Consider the following 25,715-nt stretch of genomic DNA (forward strand, 5'->3'; position numbering starts at 1 on the left):
TTCCTGAATAAACCCATTTTGCTGGAGAAATATATGGCTTTTGTTTTAGGTAAACACATTCAGTGGCCTGCACAAGGATCCAGAGAAGACCTAATGATGCTCCAAAGACTGTTGAACAAACAGGTGAGGCACCCACAGAGCCCATCAATCTCTACTTTGTCTCCAACCCTGGAGTGCGAGGGTGAGTTCTCTCCTGGATCTGAGCTTCTGCCCTTTGTATTCTGAGGCTCTCCAGGCACTATCTGGGATGTGTTTAAGGTTCTGCCCTTTTCTGTTCAAGCCTTCTTTATTTGAAATTATTTGTTATGGCACTCCAGCCTTCAAGATCATGCTGTTTCTTCAGATTGCTAGTCTTCATCCCAAATTCCTTCAAAACCGGACTGTTTCTACTGAACCTACTGCTGGCATTCAACCTAGTTCTCTACACCAGGCTGTCTCCCTGAAACTGTGCTACAGCAGTCTTCAACCTGACATAGAGAGCAGGCTGTTCCGCTACAACTGTGCTGCTCAGCCTCAACCTGACTCCTTCACCCTTAGGTCAGACCTGGATATTTCTCAAACTGTCTGCTTCAGACTTGGCCTGACTTTTTCTGGATCAGTCTGTTCTTCAAATAAGACGCTGGTATTTGATCTGAAGGGTGTTTGGGCCTTTGCTCTAGAATAAAGCCTCCAAAAAATGGGATTCCAGTCATCTAAATACTTCCAGGGTACCCAGTCTCTCTTCATGCACATTTCTAACTAAATGGACTGACATGACTAAAAGCAATTTAGAAAACAAATGGCCATTATGGAGAATTTTTGCAATCCTCAAACTTACTTTTCTTAAAACCAAATTGGACAACCATCGATAGGCAATTGGCAACACTGAATGGAACGTATATTTCAATTGGTATTTCAAAGCTTCCAAATGTTACTGTGAGTCTAAAATTGCCCATGTGGAAAATAAAATGTTTAGTTTAACTGAGGAAAATAAGCTCTTAAGGAAGAAAAAATGGCTTCCAAAACCTCATGTTCCTCTCCCTCAGCTTCTTTGTCTCAGGCTCCACCTCTGGAGCCATCACGTTCTCCTTCCCTGACTCCTCTGTCTCACTCTCTGCCTCCAGTGCCATCTTGTTTCCCCCTACTGGCTTCTTTGTCTCTGGTTCCCTCTCCAGTGCCGTCCTCTTCCTCCTCCTCCAAACCTTTCCTCACTCCCTCCTCCACTGAACTTAGCAGAACCTATCTCTTTAAAGTTAAGCCTTCTGAGGATACTAATAAACTCCAAGTTTCTTATGTTCCTGGATTAAGGCCAAATTGCAAACCATACGAAGCAAAGAGTTTCCTAAAGTAACTGAGAATCCACATGGAGGAGTGAGGGGGATTTATAAATAATAGTTATTCAAACTTATCAGCCTGGTTTTTCTGACTTAATATCAGCTAGTTCATATGCTAGTCAATGAAGATCAGGCTCGACACTGGAAGAAATTTGCTCCATGCTGGATGAAATTTGCTTGATGGGAATATACCGAAATATATTTGGAAAAACAAACTCCTAACTTTTGGCGAAATGCTGGAACACTCCACCACGAGATTGTAATAGTCTTTCCTAAGCCTGTTTGTTGACTGGAACAAAATCCAGGGTGGCTCTTGGCTGGTATAGCTCAGTGGATTGAGCATATAGGCCTGAGAACCAAAGGGTTGCCGATTTGATTCCCAGTCAGGGCACGTACCTGGGGGTTGCGGGCCAGGTCACAAAGTAGGTGATGCATGAGAGGCAACCACACGTTGATGTTTCTCTCCCTCTTTTCTTCCCTTCCCCTCTCTCTAAAAATAAATAAATAAAATCTTTTTTTTAAAGTTCAGGCTTGATCACAAAAGCCCAAAGAAACTGTTCCTAATTATTACAATTGACCTCAGATTGTTTTCCAAGGAAATGCTAGTCTTCCTTCACACACTGACTCCACACAGGTTAACCTTTAACCCTATGCTTATTAACAGGCTGAACTGAGATTTCCCTTTAGTTAAAAGGCCCAGGATGAAATGGGAGACCATGTTCATTCTTGATTTGGTTAATTTAGCACAGCAGCTTGCTCACACCCTAGATGGTTCACCCAAAGCAGCAATTTTCAACCAGTGTGCTTCAAGAATTTTTAAAACATGCAATGACTGACTATTTAGTCAGGGGCGCTGACTTCTTTTCCCTTAGATGATCAAATTTAAAAAGTGACAACAACCCAACATAACAACAGCTGCCTGGTGTGAATGAATCAAAATTATACTTTTTTTGGTCAAACTGGAAAAATCTATGCTACAGAACTTTAGTAATTAATGTGTGTGTCATAAAATGAAAAAAAGTTGAAATCACTGACCTGAAAGAACACTAAAATTCTTAATTTTCAGCTGTAGCAAACAAAGACCCCTATGCAAAACCAAAGACTTCCTACCTACTGCCGTTATTGCAAGGAATCGGGACACTGCTAAAAAGATTGTCATAATTTAAGCACTTTTGATGCCTTCAGCCTTTGAACCAGTCCTTCCAATGCCCTCCTAATCCTCAATGATGGGGCTCCAAGAAACTACAGAGGCTTTTCCCAATCTTCACTCTTAATCAACTTGGTAAAACTATTCTCTACATCAGAAATAAATCTCTCTCTGTCCTGACACTAGAGCCACACTCTCGATATTCAATTCCACTGCTCAAAGCAGCCCTTGCCTTGGAGTGCTAAAACAGTTTAAACACTGGGATCACTAATAAACATCACCAGGTTCCTGTCTCTGAGCCTCTCCCTTCGAGACATATTCACCCTTCCCTCCTTGTTCCTGTGCTCGTACTACTCATTAATTGAGTGGAGACTTCCTAGAAAAGCATCATGCTGCAACTTCTTTCTCTCAAAAAAGGGGAAATATTCTACAACTTGACAGTAGCCATCAAAGTAGCCAATCAAGTGAACTAAATGGCCCTTTGATGTCTTTTAATTTCCTCCATTTCTGACAGCCCTTGCTAAATCTGGGATCAGTGATCATTCATCCCTATTAGATCAGCAGTCATCCTCCTTATGGGAAAAATCTTCAACTGATATTGGCAGAATCCACAGTGTATCTCCCATCAAGATTAAAATAGGCCCTGGCTGGTGTAGTTCAGTGGATTGAGCATGGGCCTGCAAACCAAAGAATCACGGTTCGATTCCCAGTCAGGGCTGCACAAGTTCCCAGCAGGGAGTGCACAAGAGGCAGCCATACACTGATATTTCTGTCCCTCTCTCCTTCCCTTCCCATCTAAAGATAAATAAATAAAATCTTTTAAAAGATTAAAATAGATCCCTCAAAACCCCTTCCCAGAATCAATCAATATCCCATAAGGAAAGCGGCTCTTTAAGGTATAAAGCCCATAATAAAAGACCTCAAAAGTCAGGACCTCATTATGCCTTGCACTAATCCCTGTAACACTCTCATTTCGTCTGTGAGAAAACCCATTAATTCTGGTCCTCTTCTCCCATCCATTACTGACGAAGCTTCTCTTGAGTGCTTAACACTGACAGATCATCTCCTGACCCACCATGACGATCTGCAGAAAACTCTTGGAGAATGCAGATATTTCATGGAATAAGGATGGTTCATATTTAAAGAATTAAGTGGGAAGTACTGTGTTGGTGTGCTGTTGTAACTCCTCTTGATGTCATCAAGGCAGCACCTTTACCTGTAGCTACTTCAGCCCAACAAGCTGAATTACTTGGGCATACACTCTAGCCCAGAGCTAATGTGCCAACATTTATACTGACAGGAAATATGCTTTCAGAATAGTTCATGATTTTGTAATGTGGAAGCAATGTGGCTTCCTTACTCCCAGAGGAAATAAAATTTGAAATGGCCCTATGCTCAGTACACTTTTGCTTGCTGCTTTAGCAACCACTAAGACTCCTAGGAACTCTAAATTTGACTCTTTGGAAGCTAAGGGTAATCACTCTGTTGACATTTCCTCAAGAAACCAGTAGCAGTCAAACCTCTATTATGGTCCAAAGGGATATTTTCCCAACTGATAACTTAGAAAAACTGGCTAGAGAAGCCCAACAATTGTCCTCAAAAAAGTAAAAACAAGACCAGAAATCCAAAGTCAATGCACCACATACCATGTTTCAGTCAACAAAGACTGTATATGGCAATGGTCCCCTAAGATTATAATGGAGCTAAAAACTTGCAATCACCCAGTGACACTGTAGCCTTCATAACAGAGTAGCACAACACATTACTCATGTGTCTGTGGTGATGCTGATGTAAACAAACCTACCACACTGCCAGTGGTATTGTGGGAGGCTACACCATCTGTTTGTGTTAAGTGTACTCTCTGATGTTCACATGATGAAATCACCTAACAACTCATTCCTGACAACACAACCCTATTGTTAAGCAGAGCATGACCATAAAGGGAAAGCTCTCGTTCAAACCAAATAATAACTCAGTCCTACCAGAGATTCTAAAATCCCCACTAACTACTGGACTTGCATTAAACCACTCGTCTACTGACAAAATGGCAGCATTCACAAATCATAGCTGGTGGGGAAATATTAATAAGGCCACAAAAAGCTCCTACCTCACCTGTCCTACTGGTCCAAAGTACAACTCAGGAAAGCCTACTGGTTCAGCTACTGGATATTTTTTTAATACGTTTTATTGATTATGTCATTACAGTTGTCCCATTTCCCACCTTTACTCCCCTACACCCTGCACACTCCCTCCCACCCACATTCCCACCCTTTACTTCATGTCCATGTGTCATAAGTTCTTTAGATTCTACATTTCCCACACTACACTTGCCCTCCCCCTATTTTTACCCCACCATCTATGCTACTTATTCTCTGTACCTTCTTCTCTCTTCTCCTCCTCCCACTCCCATTGCTAACTCTCCATGTGATCTCCATTTCTGTGGCTGTGCTCCTGCTCTGGCTGTCTGCTTAGTTTGCTTTTGTTTTAGGTGTGTTGTTAATAACTGAGTTTGCTGTCCTTTCACTGTTCATATTTTTTATCTTTTTCTTAGATAAGTCCCTTTAACATTTCATATAATAAGGACTGGGTCATGATGAACTCTTTTAACTTGACCTTATCTGAGAAGCACTTTATCTGCCCTTCCATTCTAAATGAAAGCTTTGCTGCATAGAACAATCTTGGATGTTCTATGACTTGCAATACTTCTTTCCAGCCCCTTCTTGCCTGGAAGGTCTCTTTTGAGAAATCCGCTGACAGTCTTTTATATATATATAAATATATATATATTTTATATATATATTTATATATATATTTATATATATAAATATATATATTTATATATATATTTATATATATAGTCTTTTATATATATAAATATATATATTTTTTTATTGATTATACCATTACAATTGTTCTATTCCCCCCCTTCATTCCCCTCCACCCTGCACACCCCCTCCNTTCTGTACCTTCTCCCCCCTTCTCCTCCTCCCACCCCCCTGTTGCTAACCTTCCATGTGTTCTTCATTTCTATGGTTCTGCTCCTGATCTAGCTGTCCTCTTGGTTTGCTTTTTAGGTGTGGTTGTTAATACTTCTGAGTTTACTGTCCTTTCACTGTTCATATTTTTCATCTTCTTTTTCTTATATAAGTCCCTTTAGCATTTCATATAATAAGGGCTTGGTGACGATGAACTCCTTGAACTTGACCTTATCTGAGAAGCACTTTATCTGCCCTTCCATTCTAAATGAAAACTTTGCTGGATAAAGCAATCTTAGCTGTAGGTCTTTGGATTTCATGACTTGGAATACTTCTTTCCAGCCCCTTCTTGCCTGTAAGGTCTCTTTTGAGAAATCTGCGGACAGTCTGATGGGTACTCCTTTGTAGGTGACTGTCCCCTTATCTCTCTTGCTGCTTCTAGGATTCTCTACTCCATTGTAATCATGGCTAATGTAATTAGGATGTGCCTTGGTGTGTTCCTTCTTGGGTCCAACTTCTTTGAGACTCTCTGAGCTTCCTGGACTTCCTGGAAGTCTATTTCCTTTGCCAGATTGGGGAAGTTCTCCTTCTTTATTTGTTCAAATAAGTTTTCCACTTGTTGCTCTTCTTCTTCCCCTTCTGGTGACCCTATAATTCGGATGTTGGAACATTTAAGGATGTCCTGGAGGCTCCTAAGCCTCTCATTTTGTTGAATTCCTGTTTCTTCATTCTTTTCTGTTTCGTTGGTTGTTTCTTTCTTCCTTCTGGTCTACTCCACTGATTTGAGTCCCAGTTTTCTTTCCATCACTATTGGTTCCCTGTGCATTTTTCTTCATTTCACTTAGTGTAGCCTTCATTTTTTCTTCTAATTTGTGACCGAAATCAACCAGTTCTGTGAGCATCCTGATCATCAGTATTTTGAACTGTGCATCTGATAGGTTGGCTATCTCTAGGTCGCTTAAAAGTATTGGCTCTGGGGCTTTGACACGTTCTTCTGCTTGAGCCATTTTTGGTCAGGTCGCACCTATTACATATGAGGGGAGGAGCCTCAGGTGTTCACCAGGGCAGGGCACCCCAGTCACTGGGTTATGATGCTGTATGTGGGGGCAGGGTCAGAGAGGGAACAGTGGTGCTTGTTCCACACTCTCTCGGACTTCAGTCCCCTCTGCCTCTTCCCACAAGCAAACTGGGCCCTTCTGGTGCTGGTTCCCAAGTGGGTGGACTTGTGTACATTCTAGGACCCTGTGGGTCTCTCCAACCAACTCTCCTGTAAGGCTGGGAGTCTCTCCCAGCACCTTTTCAATTGGTGCTTTTAGGCTTTATTTCCCAGTGCTGGGGTCCTGGGTTGCTCAGTCTGTCTCACTGACCGTTTTTGCCTAGTTTATCTGTGCACGATTGTGTGACCATGGCCAGCTAGCCTCCTTTTCCTGCTGTGACCCCTCTCCGCTGGCCACCGACTCCACCCCTCTCACCGGTCTGGTTGAATGGTTGTTGGACTTCCATACAGTTCAATTTCCTGTCCTGGTTCTATTTTTGTTTCTAAATCTTTGTTGTCCTCAATTTTGGTTGTGCGAGGAGGCACAGTATTTCCACCTACGCCTCCATCTTGGCTAGAAGCCAACCACTGGATATTTTAAATTGCCTAATGGACCATTTGAGGTTTGGCAAATGGAATTCATACAACTTCCCCCATCTCGTGTGTATAAATATGTTTTAGTCATGATCTTTATACTTTCTCACCGCACTGAAGCTTTCCCTTGTAGACAGGCTACTGCCTCTCCTATTGACTAACTCCTTTTAGAAAAGGTTAACCCTATCTGGGGAACCCCTCTAGAACTCCGTAAGATGAGGGAACCCATTTTATCTGTCAGGTGCTTTGACAAGACTGTGCCGTTTGGCTGGTTTTACATTTCCACTGTGCTTACCACTCTAAATCCTCAGGTTTAGTGGAGTACACTAACGGCATTAGTAAGACTCAACTGTCAAAATCCATAGAGACCCTCCAACTACCCTAGCCAAAAGCACTTCAGTTGCTAAGATTTAAAAGCACAGACCTTTTAAATCTTAGATTCACCTCCTTTGGAGCTCATAAACTCTCACCCTCAAGAAAGTTACAGGACATCCTATGTACTTGGCTCCTACCTCTTTCAATTGATGGTTGATTTTTTTAAAAGACATACTTCAGCCCTGGCTGGAGTGGCTCAGTGGACGGAGCACAAGCTTATAGACTGAAGGGTTCCTGGTTTGATTTCTGGTCAGGACACATTCCTGGGTTGTGGGCCAGGTCCCCAGGTTGGGGGTGTGATTGATGTTTCTCTTCCTCCTTTCCCCTCTCTCTAAAAGTAAATATATAAAAAATAATTAATTTTTTTAAATAACCATGTTTTGGTAGAAAAATCTTTTCACAGTACACTCAGAGACTAAGAACTTGGGCACCACACTTCACAACCTGGAGATTTAATCTATTGGGAAGGCACCTTCAGAAACACTCTCTTCAACTTCGCTTGAAAGGTCCCTATCAGATGCAGCTAACCAACTGTTAAGCTGCCAAACTCCAGGGTTCACGTGACACATCTAAAGAAAGCACCTAAGGGGGACTTCCGCCAAGATGGAGGCATAGGTGGAAACACTGTGCCTTCTCCCACAACCAAGTTTGACTACAACAAAAGTTTTGGAGAACTAGAACACACCCAGAGACCAGAACACGGAATATACAGAAGTCCGACAGCTACGAACCGTTCAACGGGGACGGTAAGAGAGGCAGAACCAGCAACAGAGCTGGGTCGGGCAGGACAGATCCCCCAACCTAGGCGCTAGGCGCACAGGCAGCCCAAAGCCAGTCGGCGTGCGGGGCAGACTGACCAAGGTCGCACATTTGCGCACAGTGAGACGGACCACGCAGGCCCCAGGGGACGAACCCAGTGGTGGAGGACCGACAGCCATTGGCACACTCGAGTGCAGTGGAACAAAACGCGTGGGCCCGGTGACGGTGGTGGCTGCGGTGCCGGTGGGTCGTGGCAGCAGGTGGCGGAGGGAAGCCATTGTCCCTCTTTGACCCCGCCCCCACATACAACGTCACAACCCAGTGACTGAGTTGCCCTGCTCTGGTGAAAACCTAGGGCTCCGATCCTGCTACTTAACAGGCAGAACAGCCTAAAAGATGGCGCAACAGGAACTCAAAGTCCCAGAGCCAATAACCCTAAGCGACCGGGAAATTGCCAGCCTCTCAGAAGTCCAATTTAAAACACTATATATCAGGATGCTCACAGAACTGGTAGACTACAGTCACAAATTAGAAAAACATATGAAGGCTAAACTAATTGAAATGAAGGGAGATGTCCAGGAAACCAATAGCGATGGAAAGGAAACTGGGACTCAAATCAATGGAATGGACCAGAAGGAAGAACAAAACATCCCACCAGAAAGGAATGAAGAAATGAGAATCCAAAAAAATGAGGAGAGGCTTAGGAACCTCCAGGACATCTTTAAACGTTCCAACATCCAGATTATAGGGGTACCAGAAGGGGGAAAGAAACAGCCACGAGTGGAAAACGTATTTGAACAAATAATAAAGGAGAACTTCCCCAGTCTGGCAAAGGAAATAGACTTCCAGGAAATCCAGGAAGCTCAGAGAGTCCCAAACAAGTTGAACGCAAGAAGGAACACACCAAGGCACATCATAATTACATTAGCCAAGACCAAAATGAAGGAGAGAATCCTAGAAGCAGCAAGGGATAAGGGGACAGTCATCTACAAAGGAGTACCCATCAGACTGTCCGCAGATTTCTCAAAAGAGACCTTACAGGCAATAAGGGGCTGGAAAGAAGTATTCCAAGTCATGAAATCCAAAGACCTACAGCCAAGATTGCTTTATCCAGCAAAACTTCCATTTAGAATGGAAGGACAGATAAAGTGCTTCTCAGATAAGGTCAAGTTCAAGGAGTTCATCATCACCAAGCCCTTATTATATGAGATGCTAAAGGGACTTATATAAGAAAGAGAATATGAAAAATATTAACAATGAAAGGACAGCAAACACACAGTTATTAACAACCACACCTAAAACAAAAGCAAACCAAGAGGACAGCTAGATCAGGAGTGGAACCATAGAAATGAAGAACACATGGAGGGTTAGAAACAGGGGGGTGGGAGGAGGAGAAGGGGGGAGAAGGCACAGAAAATAGCATAGATGGTAGGTAGAAAATAGGGGGGAGGGCGAGAATAGTGGGGGAAATATAGAATCTACAGAAATTGAGACACATGGTTATAAACTAAGGGGGGGAGAATAGTGGGGGAGGGAGTGTGTGGGTGGAGGGGAATGAAGGGGGGAATAGAACAACTGTAATGGTATAATCAATAAAATATATTTAAAAATAACAATAATAATAAATTAATTAATTAATTAAGCACCTAAGACCTGACCTGCAGAAAATAAAGATTTCTCAAAACTGAAGCAAAACAACATATGACGGGACAGCTTTCCCAAGAGGTCCAGACCAGGGCTGTATACCTTTTCTCACTGTTGTTTCTTCCCTCCCTTTTGTAACAGGGTGCAGCCAGGAGGAGGGCCCCCCAGGGGAATTTGGAATGGGGTCCAGAGCTCAGGGTGTCCAGGAAATATTAAGATGTCCTCCCCCGCACCTCCCAGGTGTCAATTGGGGGAAGGGACAAATGGAGCAGGGCCACTGAGAATTGTTTTGCATAGCAACAGTTTTGCAGCTAACCTCTGGAACGGTCATCTAACGTATCTATAACCTTTAACTGGTTTCATAGATATGGTAAATAGCTGTGGCCATGCTCTGGACCAGGGGGATGGAAGTGGTTTGCACTTTACCAGTGGGGTTTGCAGCCCCCAGTTGCATCTTTACCCAGGATGCAACTGGGGGCTGATCCTCTGAGTTACAGTGACTTCGTGAGAGTTTGGAGAAGATTGGCTCTAGGACATGGGGCCATACTTGCCCAGGTGAAAAGGGAGAGCCATGAGGTTTCAACAGAGTTAGGACCCCCCTCTTGCAGCCATGAAAGAGAAAGCCATGTGCTTTTGGTGGAGTGCGGACCCCTACAGCTTTGGTAGAAGAGGCCCACACGGCTTTGGGGGGCTCCCTTTGGCCGAGTGGCCTGGAAAGCAGGAGAGACTTTGACTGGAACTTGGTACAAGAACTCTTGCCAGTGGAAGGTGCCGCATGACTCTGGATTAACTAGAGATCCTGCCTGGACAGGCGACACAGCCCACAGTGCCAGTGACCTGAAAAACAGATGTGTGCTCTTTTCCTGATTTACAGTACCCGGAGTTGGGACAGTGGGGGAAGGGAACGCTGTGTGTGTGTAGATGTATACCCTTAAAGACTTTGGTATTTTAATGAAGGCATTAGGCCTAAATAGCATTAAATAAACATTTCATTTCCTTTTCACAAATCTCTGGCATTGAGAGATGTCTTTCCAATTGGCGGACAGAAAAGCCAGGTAGGTATTAGGATACCTTCCTTGGGAGGGGCCCCTGTTCTCTGTAGCAGTTCCTGGCATCCCTCGGTGGGCCAAGTATTGCTCCCCCCCCCCCTTGGACCCCTGTTCGGTAACACTTTGTCCACATTCCCTAATGCCCTGCAAAAAGGAAAAACCTCTTTCTTTGATTCTATGGTCTTTCAGAAATAGTCTTATAATGATCCTGTGACAATCTTTTCACTTGCTTTTCTGAAGAGCCAAAAGGCTTAAAATCCATAGAAGCTGTTCTTTCATCTAGACTATTAACTGATTCTTGACTCTTATCCAAAATTCAGGGTCCCTGAATTTACAGCCTACAAGCTGTATTACTGATATCATATTTTCTTCCAAAGAGTTTTCTTTTGTAATAACAATACTGTTTAGTTTCTTAATGTTTTATTCCCACAGTATTTCTTCTCAAAGTGCTCATTTAATTCTGTTGAGTGTGCATTAGCCACATTCATTATTCTAAGATACAGACATTAACTGAGAAATGCCTAAGAGCCCTGCTGGTGTGGGTCAGTGGATTGAGTGCCAGCCTGTGAACCAAAGGGTTGTCAGTTCCATTCCCAGTCAGGACACATGCCTGGGTTGCAGGCCAGGTCCGCAGTGGAGGGTATATGAGAGGCAACTACACATCGATGTTTCTCTCCCTCTCTTTCTCCCTCCCTTCTCCTCTCTCTAAAAATAAATAAATAAAATCTTTTAAAAAAAAGAAAGAAATGCCTAAGAGGTCTCACTCTACCCTCCTTGTTATTCCAATGTGACCATCATAGGCTTTTAATCTGTGAACTTCCCCTCCAATGTGAAACACAACACCCAGGGACACTCCCTCCTGGTATCAAGAACATAAGGCTGTTGAAACAGGAAACATCTGACTCAAATCAGCAATGCTTCCAGAGATAGATCTTGATCAAAAGGGCAAAATGTAAACAAAAAAAAAAGTAATGAACAGAAAACTGATTTAAAGTGAAATAGAGAAGCCAGAAGGGAGAGCATTCATGCCCTACGTTGATCACAAAAAACAGAGAAAACTATTAATAACTCTTCCCAACTTCCATCTGCCTCCACAAAAGGAATTTTCCTTTTTTATTTTAATGGACTTGCATGTGGCCTATCGCAATGGCATGCTCTGGACTGCAGTAATCTTTTTACCAAATAAACCCATTTTGCTAGAGAAATATCTGGCTGGCTTTTAGTTTATGATTAACAAAATAAAATTAAAGACAGTCTAAATAAATTCAAACACATCCCACAGTCATTGACTAGGAGAATTAATATTGGTAAAAATTACAATATTACCCAACAATCTACAAATTTAATGCAATCCCTATCAAAATCCCAATGTCATTTTTTTGCATAAATATAAAAATTCATCCTATAATTCACATGGAACATCAAGGAACCCCAAATAGCCAAAACAATTCTGAAAAAGAAAAACAAAGTTGAAAGACTCACACTTCCTAACTTCAAAACCTACTATAAAGCTACAATAATCAAAACAGTGTAATAGTGGAATATAGCCAGACATATACACCAATGAAACAGAATAGAGAACTCAGAAATAAGCATTCACATATATGGTCAAATGATTTTCAAACAAAGGTGCTAAGAACATCCCATGGGAAAGGACAGTCATTTATGCTAAAATGTACATAAAAATAAACAATTTTTAAATACTGAGGTGAAAAATTAACCAATTAAAACAAGTTACATATCCAACACAGAAATCTGCTACACTTTCTGAGAAAGCAAATCAATAAAAAGAGTAAGTGCTTTGTGGAACAACCACAGTTATCAATACCTACAGTCCTATAAAACTGTCATTAGAACTTAAATTTTTCCTATATCTAAAGGAAATCAAAAGATTTCCTTTTCAAAAGAGTATTATTAGGATGGGCAGGGTAGGACAAAATGGCGGCTAAACTATAACCTGGAAAAGACGGCTGACGCCAAACCAGAGAGCTAAAAGGGTGGGCTTTATCCATATAGCGACCTAAGCCCGAGGAGAAACACCAATGATATATTGCCGCTTTGTTCAAAGGGGACCAATCCCCAGCTCCCACAAAGAGAGCCAACCAAAATGAACCCCCACCACATTCCCTGCCTGGGTGCGACTTCCCCAGCCCCACTCTGCGGACTAGGGAACCTTGCCCAGGCACGCAAACCCTAATAAAGCTCTATACTGCCTAACTTTGTGGCTGATTGGCATTTCTTCCACGGCGTAAGAAAAAACCTTTCAAGTATCTATAATGCTATGTGCATGTTTAAATGTTTCTTCCCTTTCCCATACCAAAAAGTAAAACAAAATCCATCTCCTTTCTATCTTTCCTTGTGACCACAAGATGGCTGCAACAGCACCAGACGTCATGTCTATACACACCCACCCAGAAAGGACACTGCCCTCTGCACAGAACAACTCTGCATCAGGTTCTATGGCTCCCAGAACACTGCCTTTGTTCCAAAACAGGCATTCCTACAAAGCAAAGCCTTGACCTTGAGTGAGTAAACTCTTTTAACAGGATTAGGTCTATCATAAAGGCACTGAATCTCACTTCAAAGTCAAGGAAAGGAGCCACTTTCATTTTTCACACAACTGATTATCCAGTTTCCCTTGAACAACTTCAACTGAGACCTAGCTTATAAATATGTGGCTGAAGAGAGAAGTGAAGAGAGAAGCAAAGAGAAGTGAGTGGCTGGCAAATGGGAAAAAGAAAAGGATGATATCTGAAGTATCAATACTTACAAAAAAAAAGAAACACAGAGATAGGAAGAATACATTGACAATGAGTCAGAGTCCCCTAAATTCCCTGAGAGCATCACAGTCAAATAAGAAAAGGAACAAACAAAAGAACCACTAACTGGAATGAGTGATTTCCCACGGGATTTCAGGGAGGAAGCCAACAAGTAGTGCTGTATTAGCGCCCTAATTCCTTGTTTGTATTAATAGTATCAAACATCAGAGGGTTCAGTTAAACAACTGATGCCCAAAAAGTTGAACAGGCAGGGGGACACTTTACTTCTATAATGCCTGGAGATTTATTTCTCTGCAGGATGTATCAATTTTCAATTTTTAGAAAATCCAAACATGGGGAGGAAATAATGCCACATGCTGACAAGGGTGCAATAAAACAAGTACCCTCTGTCCTGGTAATAATTAATTTCAAACAACTAACTGCTCAGAAGTGGATTAGGTAAATTATAGTACATCCATATTGTGAAACAGCAGTCATTAAAACAATGAATATTCCAGACATAAGAAAATGTCCGCAGTATAAAAGACTTAAAATAAAAGATTGTTAGACAATATATATGGTATGATCCTACATTTATTAAATGCCTACCTAAATGTACATACAGAAAAAAGAATGGAATACACAATATGTTGAGAGGGATTATGTCTGGGTAACAAAAAATAAAATACATTACTTTTTGTGTATTTTTCTGTATTTACCAACATTTCTACAATGAATATGTATCTTATGTAATCAGAAAGAAAATGTTACACAGAAAAATAAAAAGCTCAAATGTATTTAACATATTGAATTCACAATACAGAAAAGAATACAATAAATTATACTTTAGAAAAATTCCAACTACAACAACAAAAAGAATCTTTTCTTGGTGCTTCTAAAGGTTTAACCTTGAGCTCTCTGGAAATGTCAACTCATCCAAAACACAATGTCCCCGAAGATGTCAAATGAAAGAGGTCCTGGGGGGGGTTCAAATGGCATCTCTATTACCTGCTACAAGATTTCTGAATCACTGTTGTGATAACTGGAACTCCAGGTGAGATGGATTCACACTGGACTCCTAAGGCACCCACCCAAAACAGGTTATCTGAATTCAGCAATAAACCTTCCTAACCATCTTAAGAAAGAGGAAAGCCAAGAAAAAAAAAGTATTCATGATGTCACAAATTTCTAACCACCAAATACTATTAGATTTATAGCATGCCTTTTAAAACACTATTAGGATTAGCAGAGCAAAATAAAACTCTTTACTACATTGGACTCCAAATTAAGCATTTACTGATTACTCATTACGTGATGGGTCCTAGAGTTAAAAACGTGAAGATGAAGTTCCTGGTCCTGGCGAAGCTCAATCCCCTGAGGCAGAGATGCAATTAGGCACGATCTAAAAGGCTAAGTGCCAGCCCTCGCTGGTGTAGCTCAGTGGATTGAGCTACGTCTATCAGTGGATGGGCAGGCCTGCGAACCAGACAATCTCGGTTCGATTCCCAGTCAGGGCATATGCCTGGGTTGCAGGCCAGTTCCCAGCAGGGGCCAGTTCCCAGCAGGGGAGGCACAAGAAGCAACCATACATTGATCTTTCTCTTCCTCTCTCCTTCCCTTCCCCTCTAAAGATAAATAAATGAAATATTTTTTTTAAAAAAAGGATAAGTGCCAAACTAGACGTTGGTCCAACTGCCACAGGTGCAAGAAGTAGTGCTTATTAACATACAGCAGAGCTGGGGAAGGCATCAAAGGAGATGACATGAGGTTTTTCAGCCGGCATTCCCCAGGCAGAGAAAGGCAGTCACTGCACGCCTGTCTTATTGTAACAGCCTGAGCAAACCAACAAAGACAGGGAAGTTCTAGGTCTGTCTGGAACAGGGTGGGTTGTCCAGCACATCTACAGTGCAAGGAATATGAAGAGTATATCAGCAACAAAACTAAAAAAAAGTTTAATGTCACCCTTCCTCCAGTACATGAAGATGAAAATGGAACATCTTTTAATCTTTTTGATGCTAAAATTTCTTTGTTACTCCCCACACTTAAAGTAAGGCCACACACACCACTTAGAAACATCCTTCCTCCGTGGCTACAGACCACGGTCGGGCCAGGAGCCCATCTTAACCCCGAAACTACCAGGTTCACAAAGGTAGCCCAGCTGCCACTGTCATGAAGTGTTCACTAAGTCATCCAGATAATTTGCATTCAAAACAAGACTGGAATAAACGTAAGGAATAAACGTAACAAAGGATATAAAGGACCTGTATACTGAAATCTATAAAGCATTATTAAGAGACTGAAAAAGACACAATGAAATGAAAGGGCATTCCATGTACACAGAGTGAAAGAATCGAGACTTTTAAAATGGCCATATTACCCAGAGCAATATACAGATTTAATGCAATCCCCATCAAAACCACAATGTCATTTTTTAAAGAAATAAAACAGCCCTGACTGATGTGGCTCAGAGGATTGAGCACTGGCCTGCAAACCAAAAGGTCACTGGTTTGATTCCCAGTCAGGGCACATGCCTGGGTTGTGGGCCAGGTCCCTGGTTGAGGGCATGCGAAAGGCAACCCATGATGTTTCTCTCCGTCTCTCTCCTGCTCTCTAAAAACAAATAAATAAAAATCTTTTAAAAAAAAGAAAGAAAACAAAAAATCATCAGATTTGTATAGAACCAAAAAAGACCCCCAAGTAGCCAAAGCAATTCTATGAAAAAAAGAATGAAGCCAGAGGTATCACCCACCTGACTTCAAATTATACTACAGAGCTACAAATAATCAAAACAGCATGGTATTGGCAGAAAAACAGACACACAGACCAATGGAACAGAACTCAAAGCCCAGAAATAAACCACATACATATGAACAAATAATTTTTGACAGAGGAACCAAAAACACATAATGGAAAAAAGAAAGCCTCTTCAATAAATGGTGCTGGAAAAACTGGAAAGCCAGATGCAAAAGAATGAAACTAGATTACAATTTGTCCACATGTACAAAAATTAACTCAAAATGGAATGAAGACCTAAATATAAGACCTGAAACAATGAATTACAGAAAAAAACACAGGTACTAAACTTATGAACCTTGGTCTTAGAGAACACTTCATGCATTTGACCCCAAAGACTAGGGAAGTAAAGGCAAAAATAAATGAATGGGGCTATATCAACCTAACTGCTGACAAAGCAAAAAGGCAAAGAACTGAATGGGAGATGATATTTGCAAATAACAGCTCCAAAAAGGGGTTAATATCCAAAATATATAAAGAACTCATACAACTCAACACCAACCAAACAACCCAAATAAAAAATAGGCAGAGGATCTGAACAGACACCTCCCCCAAGAAGAGAAACAACTGGTCAATAGATATATGAAAAGATGTTCAACTTCACTATCTACTAGGGAAATGCCAATCAAAACTACAGTGAGCCCTGGCTGGGTTGCTCAGTTTGTTGGAGCATCATCTCGTATATCAAAAAATGGCAGGTTCAATCCCCAGTTGGGCTATTTAGGGGAGGCAATTGATCCATGTTTCTTTCTCACATCGATGTCTCGCTCTCTCCTTCCCCCTTCCTCTCTCTATAAAATCAATAAACATATCCTCAGGTGAGAGTTTAAAAGAAAAACTACAATGAGATACCACCTCACACTTGTTAGAATGGCTGTTATCAACAAGACAGGTAATAACAAGTGTTGGAGAGGTCGTGGAGAAAAGAAACCCTCACTCACTGCTGGTGGAAATGTAAACTGGCATGGTTGCTATGGAAAACAGTATGGCGATTCCTCAAAAAATTAGGAATAGAGATACTTAAAAAACTCAAAAGCATTTATTCACAAAGATATATGCAGCCCTATGTTCCCTGCAGCACATTCACGAAGGCCAAGACACGGAAACAACCCATGTGTCCTGGGATAGAGAACGGGATAAAGAAGATGTGGTACACACACACTATATGTGTAAGAAAAGATGAAACACTATCATTTGCAACAACATATTTGGACCTGAAGAATATTATTCTAAGCAAAATAAAGTATTCAGAAAAAGCTATGATGATTAAAAGCTATATAATTTTAATCATATGTGGGACATACAACTGAAACTCAGACTCAGACAAAAGTATGCTGGTTACAAGAAAGAAGGGGATGGGGATTAGTAAAGGGGGCCAAATATTTGGTGACACAAGATACTTTGATTTTGGGTGGTAGGAACACAATGTGCTACTTAGTTCTAGGGCATTAAACTTTACCTTGAAGATCCTCCTACAATTCTAAGATTGTATGAATTACTGAACAACTATGATGAAAATTACTTACATGTAGATATAGAACAGAAACTTACGCAAAATGACAGGGAGTCTATCCTAGTCAGTAAGGAAGAATGTTCTAATCACAGCTGTAAGACTGACTATCCCAAAATAAATAAATAGCCCTGGCTGGCATAGCTCAGTGGATTGAGCACAGGCATGCGAACCACACAATCGCGGTTCAATTCCCAGTCAGGGCACATGCCTGGGTTGCAGGCCAGTTCCCAGCAGGGGACACACCAGAGGCAACCATACATTGATATTTCTCTCTCTCTCTCTCTCCTTCCTTTCCCCTCTAAAGATAATAAATAAAATCTAGAAAAATTTTTTTAAAAGACTGACTGTCCCACAACTTTAAACATTCCAACATCCGAGTTATAGGGGTACCAGAAGGGGAAGAGGAAGAGCCATGAGTGGAAAACTTATTTGAACAAATAATAAAGGAGAACTTCCCCAGTCTGGCAAAGGAAATAGACTTCCAGGAAATCCAGGAGGCTCAGAGTCCCAAAGAAGTTGGACCCAAGAAGGAACACACCAAGGCACATCCTAATTACATTAGCCAAGATTAAAATGAAGGAGAGAATCCTGGAAGCAGCAAGAGATAAGGGGACAGTCACCTACAAAGGAGTTCCCATCAGACTGTCAGCAGATTTCTCAAAAGAGACCTTACAGGCAAGAAGGGGCTGGAAAGAAGTATTCCAAGTCATGAAAGGCAAGGACCTACATCCAAGACTGCTCTATGCAGCAAAGCTTTCATTTAGAATGGAAGGGCAGATAAAGTGCTTCTCAGATAAGGTCAAATTCAAGGAGTTCATCATCACCAAGCCCTTATTGTATGAAATGTCAAATGGACTTATCTAAGAAAAAGAAGACAAAAAATATGAACAGTGAAAGGACAGGAAACTCACAGTTATTAACAACCACACCTAAAACAAAAGTAAACTAAGAGGACAGCTAGATCGGGAGTGGAACCATAGAAACTGAGGGTTAGCAACAGGGGAGTGGGAGGAGGAGAAGGGGGGAGAAGGTACAGAGAGTAAGTAGCATAGACGGTAGGTAAAAAATAGATAGGGGGAGGGCAAGAGTAGTATGGGAAATATAGAATCTAAGGAACTTGTGACACGTGGACATAAACTAAAGGGGGGAATGGTGGGGGAGGGGATGTGCAGGGTGGAGGGGCATAAAGGGGGGAAATAGGACAACTGTAATGGCATAATCGATAAAATATATTTAAGAAAAAAAGACTGACTGCCCCAAAAAGTGATGAGGGCACTGTAACTAAATGTATTTAAATGAAGGCCACATGCATATACATTTAAGGTATGATACTAAATCTACAATATAAAATTCTGCATTTATCATACACTAATTCTTCCATTAATTTTGATTCTCACTCATCAATCAGCAAGAGCTCATGAATGAATTTTTAAGAGAGAAACAGATGGAAGCAGGAGGTTGGGATTATATTCCATTGTAGATGAGCAGGAAAACAGGACGCTTCTGAATGGCATTTCCCAACATAGTAATTATCTTTACTAGAGTATCCTAAAGGTGATATAGAAAATCAATTGCAAGTACCTGGGCCACAGTTGAAATAATTTGGTAATGTATTTATGAAATTTTTTAAGTTCCCAGAGCCTTTATGTGAAAAAGATCTTGCTTTTCCACAGAAAATATGTCAGGAGGGGTTATGCAAAAGTCTTGAGAGCATAATCATGAACACATTTGTTCACTACAGTAAAAGCCTAACACTGGAATGAAAATGTTAATATAGCATATCCAATAATGCTTACACATTGGGAATAATTTCAGATGGAATGAAATGTCTTTATAATAAAGAATAAAGACAAAAATTTAAAAGAGTAAAAATACAAACTATTAAAATTAAATTTTAGCACCAATGTAAAAATATGGTATGAACATAAAGTACTTTCAACCTCCCTGACCATTCTTTTGAGACCAGCATGCTTCAGAATGTGCCTAAAAATGCTAGAAAAAATGATCTCATGTTTACAATTTAACTTAATGTTTCTAAAGCACATTCTTTTAAAACACCGCATGATAAAATGAACTACAGTATTTGAATAATCCATAGAATATTGTTGCATACTGCCTTCACTATTAAAAATGTTCATAATTTCCAGTTGATCATTTCCTGTTTGCTTTATGGAATGACAGATTGAAACAAAGACCTCTTGGTTTGAGAAGGCACTCAATAAATTATTGCTAGGGAGGGGGAGGGGAGAGGAGAATAAGGGAAAAGGTACAGGGAATAAGGAGCATAATTGGCAGGTACAAAATACATAGGGGAGGTTAAGAATAGTATGGGAAATAGAGAAGCCAAAAAACTTATATGTACAACACCTGGACGTGAACTAAGGCGGGGGATGTGGGTGGGAAGGGGGGGTGCAGGGCAGAGAAGTATGAAGGGAAGAAAAAATGGGACAACTGTAGTAGCATAATCAATAAAATACAATTTAAAAAATAAAATAAAATAAATGATTGCTAAATTCACCTTCTTTCCTCCCATCCCACGATGTCTTTAAAACAGGGCAACAGTACCTAGCCTATTTCTCAAGGCTGCTTAAAATCCTACCTTCTGACATGTCACGCTCTAAATCTATACTCATTACCAATACAAATCATCACATTCAGAATTATAACACTAAATGCCTATGCAGGTCTATAAAAATGTTTAATATAGAAATAAAATTCCTTATGGAGGGGAGAGAGATAGATGGAGGGGCATGAAGGCATAAGGGGGATAAATGGTAACAGAAAAATACAATAAAAATTATTAAAACAAAATATTTTTAAATTTTTTAAAAAGAAGTAGCCCTGGCTGGTGTAGCTCAGTGGATTTGAGCACGGGCCTGCGAACCACACGATCGCAGTTCGATTCCCAGTCAGGGCACATGCCTGGGTTTTGGGCCAGTTCCCAGCAGAGGACTCACGAGAGCCAACCATACATTTCTCTCCTTCTCTCCTTCCCTTCTGCTCTAAGGATAAATAAATAAAGTCTTAAAAAAAAAGAATACTTTAAAAAAAAAAGTAAAGTTCCTTAAATATAACTATCCAATTTATTAAAAACTCTGAAGAGAATGCCTTATCTTTTGAGCCAGACACACACACTACTGAAAAACTCCTTTCAAGGGGAACACCATGTAATAAAAGAAACGGGCTCAGAATTCCTAAATTCAAATCTCAACTCAGGACACACTGGCTTAAGTACCTTAGATCACAGTTACTCAACTTTTCTCAGTTTAAGTTTCCTTGTCACCTGTTTAAAAAAGAGGGGAACGGTGATATCATGAAGGCTCCAGTCGAGTCATGTTGTGGAAGCCCCTGTAGACACCAAATCATAACACATCAAGCACATCCTCACTTTTCAGAACAAACTTAAGTCCTGGATATATGACATCTCTCAACCCCTAGTGGATGCCTTTACCTCTGAGAGGTAGGAGGCCCTTTTAGGGGCTTCAAAGGCTGGGGGCCTCATGGAGCAAGTAACTGCCCACAACGGTCACCGTATTTCACTGAGTTGTAGCCCATTTACCAGAAGACTTAGTGAAACTTTACGAACACTGGTTCTTTCAGTTCCCACAGAAACTGTACAATCTGAATATCTTCTAAAGACTCAAAGCTTTTAACAAAAGAAAAAAACACACAGTGTTGGGTTCCTCCTCACTCCTCCTAATCTGAAGAAATTAAAGCAAAAGGAAATCAGGTAAAAGTAAAACAGAAAATATGTATTACTTTTAAAATTAGAATAAATAAATATGACATTACAAAGCTAAAATATAATGTACTCTGGTTGGTAATAAGAAAAAAAATTCAAGGTCTACTTACTGGTGATTAGGAAAGAATAAGCAACAAACGCCCTGAATCACTTAAAAATGCACCTCATGAAGCAGAATAAACAAGATGACCTTCTGAAGCAGCTTCCACTGCTAAGATGCCAAACTCATATGTACCTATTCAAACCTTTACTGCAATTCTGCTTTAGAAGCTTAATTACAAACACTGTTTTATTCGTTGTTAGTATTTGCTGCTGCTGTTAGAGAATAGGAAAAGTATTTTCTTGGTCCTTGGTTTCCATATTTGGTAATATGGTGCAATCAATATACAAAGAGACATGTTACACAAAAATAGCTGGACGTTTTTCACCTAATGTACTTTAGAACAAGAAGCTTCTTAGAAAGGTAAAATAAGAAATGAAAGGATGCAAGGCTTTCCAAGCATTCACAGCAACAGAAAGGAAAGCAGACAACATCTAGGAGGAAAAGAAACATAAGGAGTCAGAATATGGAGAAAAGCGTTCAATAAAGAACAGCCCCTTGTAAAATTAGAAAAAAACAAGAGAGTCAAGTATGTCACAGAATACTGCCCTTTGCCAAAAAGAAACTTAAGGGGAACAGTCCATTGTTGGAGGACAAAAAAGGACAGACAGCCTCTGAGATCTAGTTTCTGCATCTGTATAATGAAAAACATCACACAGCTCTGGGAATCAACATGCTGCAACATTAGGTGAGAATCCCCGCACATTGGCTGACTTTTTTGAAAGCCAGAAAGGGCAGTTTCCTCCCCTCCCTCTAAAGGCAATAACAGAACATCAAACTGAAAAGAAAAGCTTAGATACCAGCTTGTCCTAAATTAATAAATCAAATAATTTTAAAATGCCATAACCTATACAAAATGTCTAAATTGTACAAAAACTGAAAGGTAGTGAGACATTAAAAGGTAGCTGATGTTGCCTCAACAACCTCACCAATGTCAAGCCAGTGCAATGGAAGTAACCCCTTTCACAGCTGCAGCAAGGGCTTCCCCTCACCAACACCCGAGCAGTTTCTCCAACTAACGGGAAGTACATGTAAGTTCTCTCTCCTTGCTGGAAAGGACAATGGGTTAGCAAGCAGAGGCAGAAATCCGTGCTCCAAGTTGATCATAAAAATCAAAGCTGAAACTCAAAACATTTTCTTACTGGAATAATAATAATGGTTAGATTTTCAAGCTAGCAACTAAAGAAATAACACAGCTAACATACCACTTTTAGTTGACTATTCTCATTTTATGTACAATATTTAAGCTAACATACTGGGTTGGCCAAAAAGTCCATTTAGTCTTTTCCATAAAAGACATCTTTTTCATTCTCACCAATAACTTTATTGGTTTGGATATTTTGAGTACATTGGCTATCTCCCACTATTGGCTTTTAGTGGATAGAGGCCAGGGGTACTGCCAAACATCTCCCAATGCATAAGACAGCCCCACAGCAAAGGGTTATTTGGCCAAATGTCAACAGTTCCAAAAAACCATGCAAGCCACTTTTGACATGTTCCATCAGTCTCTACACAATACACTGCACAAATCTTTTATTTTGTTTCAGTTGTACTTTTACTTTTCTTGATATAATAAAGCATAATATGCCGAAAATGTTGCATATTTTCTTCCATCTTGAATATTAAAATGGGTGCACAAAAATTCACCAATTTTAATGATTTTTTTAATGTGCACTGACACAACAATCTAATAAAACTGTTCAAATGAAGTTAACTGCACACTACTAGAGTCATGGTACAGAAAAAAACTAAACAAACGTTTTGGCCAATCCAATAAATTGAACTGATTTTATGAAAAGGCCTAGGAATGTAGCTCTAACATGCTTACAGAAAAAAAAAAATGTGTCCTGAGTTTTGAACAACTGATACAAGAACTTTCGGACCATAACTGAGGAAAGGACAGTAAAAGGAAGGGACAAGAGAAAAGAGGCGCCTTGTTTGACAGAAAAGGTAGCTAAATTACACTAAATCACAGCTGCTAATGTCTTCAGAATAACTCTCTCTCATCTCACACACATTTAAGTCCTTCCCTGTGCCCATGATGTGCCCTCCACAGCAAATAACAGTTTTTCTAAAGCTAAACCCAAGTCCAAGGAAACCAAGAATTTCATTCCATCTTCCTCAATAACTTGCGTACCAAATCCTAGTATGCTGAGATTCACATATGCCAATCTTAATTACCTTGCACTGCCTCCTTCTTAGAACACACCTGAGGAAATAGCTACCTATGTTATTATTGCTCTAAGTACTAAGAGAAAAAGAAGAAATTAACATTTATTAAGCATCTGGTAAGCTCTCATTTGATTTTCACAATCTAATAGGTAAATATTATCCCCATTTTGCACATTAAGAAAATGGTGTTTGGCCCCGGCCAGGTAGCTCAGTTGGTTAGAGCATCATCCTGATACACAAGGTTCTGGGTCAATCCCTGATCAGAGCATATATGAAGCTCAAGCAGTGAATGCATCAATAAATGGAACAACAAATCGATGTTTCTTTCTCTCTCTCTCTCTCTCCCCCCGTTCCTCTCTTTCTCTAAAAAAAATCAATAAATTTTTTCAAAAAGAAAGAAAATGATGTTCAATAACTTGCCCACACCACCAATAAAGAGAAGCCAAGACTCACAACTCTGCGAACTCCACTAATCTAGGGTTCCTCCCAAAAATGAAAGAAATTAGATGCCACTGGAGTTGGCCACTTTCACATCAATTATTAATTATTATAGTTACCCAGTTCTCAGAGCAAGTTACGGAGAAGACAGACTGACTCTTCATTTCACGCAATCTACTCAGGGTTTAGGGAAAACTGGAAGAGAAAGGACAGAACGTCCCCAGAGGTGAATTCCTCCTCTGGGCATCAATTCCCGATTCTGGCTCAGGACAGACTCAAGCACCAGGGCTCCTCCTGTCACCTCCACCCTAGCACATGTTACTACGCCAGAACAGCACAGCTAATTAAAACTTCACAAAGCTACCTTTCAAAACAAGATTTTCTACCGGTACAGATCTCACTGCAGGTCCCTAAATTTAAGTCAGTCCCGTTTTCACACAGCTTGCTCGGAGGGAGGTATCCCTAAACGTTTGTTACCACTGCCAGTCTAAAAAGCGATTTTGTACTGAACTGTGAACTAAATCTTGATTTAGCTGCAGTAAAAATGGGAACCAAAAATCTGTTTAGACAGATTACCCATCTACACTTTTCCATTACAACTTAGGAGGTGAAAAACTGCTCAGCCAATATTTTAAATCTGTTTCTAACTGAACAAGATGACAGGTGACTTACAATAATGCAATGTGACTGAGCTCCTCTCTCATGTACTTGCTACAAAACACTAACATTATAAAGATAAAACATTCAATCCCTTAAATTATTTAATACGCTTTTAAAACATGTTAAACAGCTACTGTAGTTAAACACGTATAACATTTAAAAAAGAGGATTCTTAAAAAGGGTAATAACAGCCTCATCCAAAAACAGGTTTGTGGTGGGAAAATGAGACAACTGTATTCGAACATCGATAAAAAAGTAAAAATAAATAAATACTATTTACATGACCAATTTAAAATTAAAGCATTATGTTAAATAAAAGCAGGTTTCTTCATTTTTAACAAAACCGGGAATATAATACACACTATATTTAACAACGACACATGTCTAAAATCACTTCCCATTGTAAAGTAATTATCTGTGACACTTAAGGCAAAACAAATTAAAATGGATGAAACATTCTGAAGTCCAATATCCGCAAATTTTGACCAGGGAAAATGTCAACGTTTTTAATATTTTTTTATGTTCCACCAAAAATAAATATTGAGCTCATCAACCCAGGTGCGAAAACTCGTTAAAACTGAGGTTTGGGAACGGAGAAATCATATTTCCAGAATTTGGCTTCTCGGCTGCAAAACTGACCAGGGCC

General features: G+C 40.3%; 1 protein-coding gene across 6 annotated transcripts in view; it reads right to left on the bottom strand.

Annotated features, from left to right (window-relative positions):
- The window catches only part of DOCK3 (dedicator of cytokinesis 3), a 301,329-nt gene that overhangs the window by 275,178 nt on the left and 436 nt on the right, over positions 1-25,715 (bottom strand). The window lies entirely within an intron of this gene.

Source organism: Sturnira hondurensis, unplaced genomic scaffold, assembly GCF_014824575.4.
Source record: "Sturnira hondurensis isolate 20B ecotype Veracruz unplaced genomic scaffold, ASM1482457v3 Scaffold0006496, whole genome shotgun sequence".
In the NCBI taxonomy this organism is placed as follows: Eukaryota; Metazoa; Chordata; class Mammalia; order Chiroptera; family Phyllostomidae; genus Sturnira; species Sturnira hondurensis.